Source organism: Coregonus lavaretus (genome assembly GCF_964263955.1).
Source record: "Coregonus lavaretus genome assembly, chromosome: 22".
NCBI lineage: Eukaryota > Metazoa > Chordata > Actinopteri > Salmoniformes > Salmonidae > Coregonus > Coregonus lavaretus.
The window spans coordinates 11,204,906-11,211,053 of record NC_140009.1 but is presented as its reverse complement, the minus strand read 5'-3'; the positions used below and the strand labels follow the sequence as shown (position 1 = coordinate 11,211,053).

At 40.2% G+C, this 6,148-nt stretch overlaps 1 protein-coding gene across 1 annotated transcript in view; it reads left to right on the top strand.

Moving 5' to 3' along the window:
- LOC311149507 (opsin-5-like) overlaps positions 1-6,148 on the top strand; it is a gene marked incomplete at both ends in the record, with an annotated part of 55,527 nt that overhangs the window by 11,317 nt on the left and 38,062 nt on the right. The window lies entirely within an intron of this gene.

Genomic DNA, 6,148 nt, shown 5'->3' with positions numbered 1-6,148 from the left:
GATCCAAAACAGTAATAGTGTTATTGTTGAGAGTGTAATTGTTGACATAGTTCTGGCGTTTATGTGTGTTCTCATTTACATGAATGTGTGTGTGTGCTTATATACTTGTTGTTGTTTGATGCAATTTGCATATGCTTGTTTCTGTGTGTGAGAATAGCTACATCTGCTTCAGTTTGCATGCCTATGTGGGCATTGGTTAGTGCAGTAACTCACTGAGGAAAGTAATAATATTATTCTCTACATTGAGTGAGTCACAAACAACCAATTGGGAATCAAATCTTACAAAGCAGAACTCTAAGCTCTCGGGTAGGTGTTGGAGTAAAATATAAATAGTAAATAAATAGTATGCCATTTAGCAGACGCTTTTATCCAAAGCGACTTACAGTCATGCGTGCATACATTTAAAAAATGTTTTGTGTATGGGTGGTCCCGGGGATCAAACCCACTACCTTAGCGTTACAAGCGCCGTGCTCTACCAGCTGAGCTACAGATGACAGGAATTTGCTTTCTTCAATCCACTGAAGACCTATCTTTCTCCTCTTGTTCCTCTTCTCCTTACCGTGAAAAACATAGATCTGCTATTTCATAAAGGGACTTCTAGAGAGACAAAAGGTATGCTTTAAGACCTAAAGACTTAAAAATTGTTCAGATGAGAAGACGTAAACATTGTTCAGATGAGAAGACTTAAACATTGTTCAGATGAGAAATGCCAACAGAGTACAGATGAGCTTAATGTCACGGTTTGTCCGTGACATTAAGCACACTGGGTCAGCACACTGGGTCAGCACACTGGGTCAGCACACTGGGTCAGCACACTGGGTCATCACACTGGGTCAGCACACTGGGTCAGCACACTGGGTCAGCACACTGGGTCAGCACACTGGGTCATCAAACTCTGCTAAACACCCTAGCGCTGTGTTAACCAGTAATCAGGTCCGCTAAAGATCATGCCAGGCTCCAGTCTGACTAGCTCTGATACATTAACAATTTCATGTGACTTGAAATTCTGCCTCGCTCCATCAACAATAATATAAATAGTATATTACTAATAATCTGAGTCACTGTTCACAAAATACCACAGTGTCAACACAAACACCCGTAGCCAGTCTTGTGGTTCAGCACCTTTAGAACTAAAAGACAGTGGCTTTGTTATTATTGAATAATACAGCAATAACTCACTGCTAAACATGTGATCTGCTCTGTGGATGACTTGGCCAATCTCTGACTTTGAAGCATGTGTCTCCGCCCTGACCCCTGACCTCCAGAGAAAGATATCCTCTCCGTTTTTCCATCCATCCATCCACCCCCCCCCCCCCCCCCCCCCCCCACATCCAATGCTCCCTTATTTCATGAAAGTATCAGTATTATTGAAACAGCTCTATTATTATGTTGTCTTTACGACCCTGTTATAAGTTTAAAATATAGTATTTTAGGCGCACTAAAGAAAATACAAGACCCAGTCGGACAGCTGGAGAGAAGATGCAACATACAATGATTGAGATGACCATGCTGAGCCAAGCACATGTGAGGAGTTAACAGGGTACTTCTTAGTAATCTCCCATCACTACTTCTAATCACAGCCAGAGACTTACAGGGTTTAACAAACTCAGTTTGAACACTAGAATGTCAACGGCTGCCACATTGGCACCAAAGGTTCCAATCACGTTCTATTGATAAGTATAGAATGTTTGGTGCAAACGTGGAGGTTGGTTCAGCCAAATCACCAAGCTATTTCCTAAACGACACCCTGTTCCCTGAATAGTACAGACATAGGGTGTCATTTGGGATACATTTTGTATCCCTGTGACTCTTTCCCTTCCTTCTAATACTATGGTGAATAAGATATGTTTGTCCTATGGGGGACATAACTGTGGATTTATGATGTATTTTTTATATGTAATGATATTGATCAGTGATCATTATACTGCATGGTTCATAAGGAGTATTAATCACCGTCAGGCCATCAGGGCACCTGGCCATCTCATCCAACCACCTCATAGGTACCAGATGTCAGGGCTTTCACACGGGTTTGGTTTGCATGTACAGGTATTCAGATGTCTATGTACAGAAGTTATATGTAGTTTTAGATACCAGCCTACATGCATACTTGGGGGAATGGGTGACCCCCAAATTGTGTCCTTGGAAATGGGGTTGAATGGTAAATATCTAAAATATCAAACAAAACAGAGCACACGGACAGTGTGTTTTAACTGTGACTCTTTATGCAGTGCCAATGCAAAACCTGTTCCTGTTCCTCTGTCTCTTTCTGGACAGTTTGGATTAATTTGGTCCTTAATGGTCCGTTGTCTGGCCGAAAAAGGCTTCCCATTATTGACCTTGAGTGGTCATTTGCAGGTGGACCACATGAAAATCACTTGGACCACCTCAGACGCTCATTGTTTGAAAGTTTCATTCAATTGCAGTCTAAATGTGATCATATAACATGAGATTTTTGCTAAAGTAAAGATCATTATAGCTGACGTCGCTAGCTCTCCAGCGCCACATTTGCTCCGTATTTAACGTTGTGATTATGTCCTGGGCTCCACATCATCTCTGATATCGATGTTCTTTACAGTGAAGCGTCTCGCATGGACCCGTTTATTTATTACGTTGCTATCTTTGGACCGACTTTACATGAAGTGACCTGAAGATGATGTATGTACATTGTATTTTGTTACGCGTAGGGCCTAACCTATGGTTATCCACATCGGTCTCAATGAGATGAAAACGTATATGTTCTGTTACGATAGCTCGGCCATCCTCATTCACCCCAGCAGCGTCATCCCAGCACGCTTCTGAATCATCATAATGTTACAGTACCAACATACACATATGCTCTGGCTTTTGCTTGGCCTGAATGGTCAGCTAAGTTCTACATTATATCCAGTAGTCTCCATTGAATACTGTCAATCAATCCTGCTGTAACTATAGTTAAATGGATGGATACAGATGGGGTTTGGAAATCTCCTCTGCAGCAGGATAGCAGTAGGACTTTAGTTGGAACTATATTCCCCTGTGCTCATGTTGTGCAGACCAGATAGTATGTCCCCAAATGACACTGCCTGAGTTGAAAGTGTAAAAAAACGGTATTGAATTACTGAACGAACCCCCGTCATGCACACATGCAGGCGCATGAACGCATACAAACTCACACACACTCACACACACACACACACACACACACACACACACACACACACACACACACACACACACACACACACAAACACACAATAGGTTGCTGACCTTCTCCACCACTTCCAAAGACACAGAACGAGGCTGGATGTGATGTGATGTACATACATGTTTATATAAAAATACATGGTTTTAAAAGATTACTGCTATCAATATAATTATTAAGATTATTAATATTATCATTGTCAGTGAGGTCTCATATGCACTGTGAAAACATGTTTACAACAAAGCAAAAAAATTAATAAAATGCTTTTTGTTAAAAAATATTATCAAGGTTTGGCGTGGGTTGTCCTATGGGATGTGAGTAGTTTGATGTTGTTAAAGCTAATGGGACAGCACACACACACATGCACACACACACACACACACACAGTCTGGAGGGCATCCAGTCTAGCTGCCTGGCCCTTGCTGCAAGCTGGCATGAATATTACGTCTAATTGGGTTTGGTCACAGTGTTCCGCATGCCTCATCTTCATAAGCCAGGAACTATTGATTAAGATTCATGAGCATTCAACTCAGCGGTGTGGCACTGCAGAGAGAGAGAGAGAGAGAGAGAGAGAGAGAGAGAGAGAGAGAGAGAGAGAGAGAGAGAGAGAGAGAGAGAGAGAGAGAGAGAGAGAGAGAGAGAGAGAGAGAGAGAGAGAGAGAGAGAGAGAGAGAGAGAGAGAGAGAGAGAGAGAGGGAGAGAGCGAGAGAGAGCGAGAGAGATATGCAGCAACCACAACAGCTATTTCAACCACCAATCCTCCATTCCCTATTCAAGTGCATAGGCCTATGGATTACATTACATTTTTTCCACTCCCTTTGTTCCTACAGGTGAATGATAATGGCCCAATCTAAATCAAAACTAATTGCACAACTAACAAACAAGAAATAATAATTTGGGGGTTTGTATCATTTGATTTACACAACATGCCTACCACTTTAAAGATCCAAAATATGTTTTTTGTGTGACACAAATAAGAAATAAGACAGAAAAACAGAAAACTTGAGTGTGCATAACTATTCACCCCCCCAAAGTCAATACTTTGTAGAGCCACCTTTTGCAGCAATTACAGCTGCAAGTCTTTTGGGGTATGTCTCTATAAGCTTGGCACATCTATCCACTGGGATTTTTGCCCATTCTTCAAGGCAAAAATGCTCCAGCTTCTTCAAGTTAGATGGGTTCCGCTGGTGTACTGCAATCTTTAAGTCATACCACAGATTCTCAATTGGATTGAGGTCTGGGCTTTGACTAGGCCATTCCAAGACATTTAAATGTTTCCCCTTAAACCACTCGAGTGTTGCTTTAGCAGTATGCTTAGGGTCATTGTCCTGCTGGAAGGTGAACCTCAGTCCCAGTCTCAAATCTCTGGAAGACTGAAACAGGTTTCCCTCAAGAATTTCCCTGTATTTAGCTCCATTCATCATTGCTTCAATTCTGACCAGTTTCCCATCCCGCCGATGAAAAACATCCCGCAGCATGATGCTGCCACCACTATGCTTCACTGTGTTCTCGGGTGATGTTCTCTGGGATTGTGTTCTCGGGGTGATGAGAGGTGTTGGGTTTGCGCCAGACATAGTGTTTTCCTTGATGGCCAAAAAGTATATATACTGAGATCATGTGACACTTAGATTTCACACAGGTTTACTTTATTTATAAGTTATTTTTTTCATTTCACTTCACCAATTTGGACTATTTTGTGTATGTCCATTAAATGAAATCCAAATAAAAACCATTTAAATTACAGGTTGTAATGCAATAAAATAGGAAAAACGCCAAGGGGGATGAATACTCTTGCAAGGCACTGTATATGTTTCATTAAGGTTTGTATCACAACTAAAGTGGGCAAATTACGTAGCCTATACAGCTGTAGGATCTTAATTTGATCACTCTTTTGTTGCTGAGAATTTTCCTGCAAACTTGTAGTGTATTCAAAGTTTTAAAAGGCTTCAAAAGATTGTAATTTCCACTTTAAAATGTCAGACTTGATTTTCCCTAACGAAAAATGTATCAACCCCTACAAAAAATGTCCATTAATTACTAATCTACATAATAATTCACATTTCCTGTTGCTACAGGATAATTTTTCTGCTGTAGCAAACTGGCTCAAATTAAGATTCTACAGGCCTAGGACTCCTGGAACAGGGTTGGAGAGCCCATAGCCTACAAAGCCTGGTGAAATATATTCTTATAAGCCCAGTCATTGCACAATTGCGTGTGAAAACAGAGTTTTGACTGGTCACTATTTAAAAGAGGGTCCCAGCTTTCTCGTGCTGCTATATTTATTGCTAAATTCTTAAGAAAACTCCACCCAAAAACAACCTTTTGGTATTTGTTTCGTTCGTCCATTGTTGATACAGTTCCAAAATGTTTTAATTCTACATATATATTAGTGGGCTATATGTAAAGACCAGATTAAATTGAGAATAGTCTGATGGGTGAGAATATTATCAAGTGCTTGTCAAATTGTGAATGAGAGAGTGATGAAGTGTGTGCAGCCTGCACAAGAAACAGAGCAGAGCTCATGCTTTTCATGCAACTTTTTTCAAATCATCATTAAAGTTGCATCATGCAGTGTTAGAAAGTATTAGAAATCAAAACATATAGCCTAAGGTTTGTATTACAACTAAAGTTGCATAAATACCTCTAAATTAAGCATATAGGAGGACCTGTTTCAAATTATCACTTTCTTAACCTCTCAAAACAGTATAGCCACTCCCTCTGAAATAGTTTGGGAAAAATATCCTTTCTAATTTATATAGCTATGTTCAATTGTATTCTTCTTACTATAAAATAATATAAAATAATGCCACAGGAATTACAAGCAAATCTTGTCTGCAAAATGAACTAGTGTAGCCCACAGCCATATTGCAAAGCCAGATCAGGGCCTAACATAAGGACGACTCAAAATATGCTATTCTGTTTTTCGGAAATGTTTCTTTAAACCTGCATAAATTAAATAATGGATTT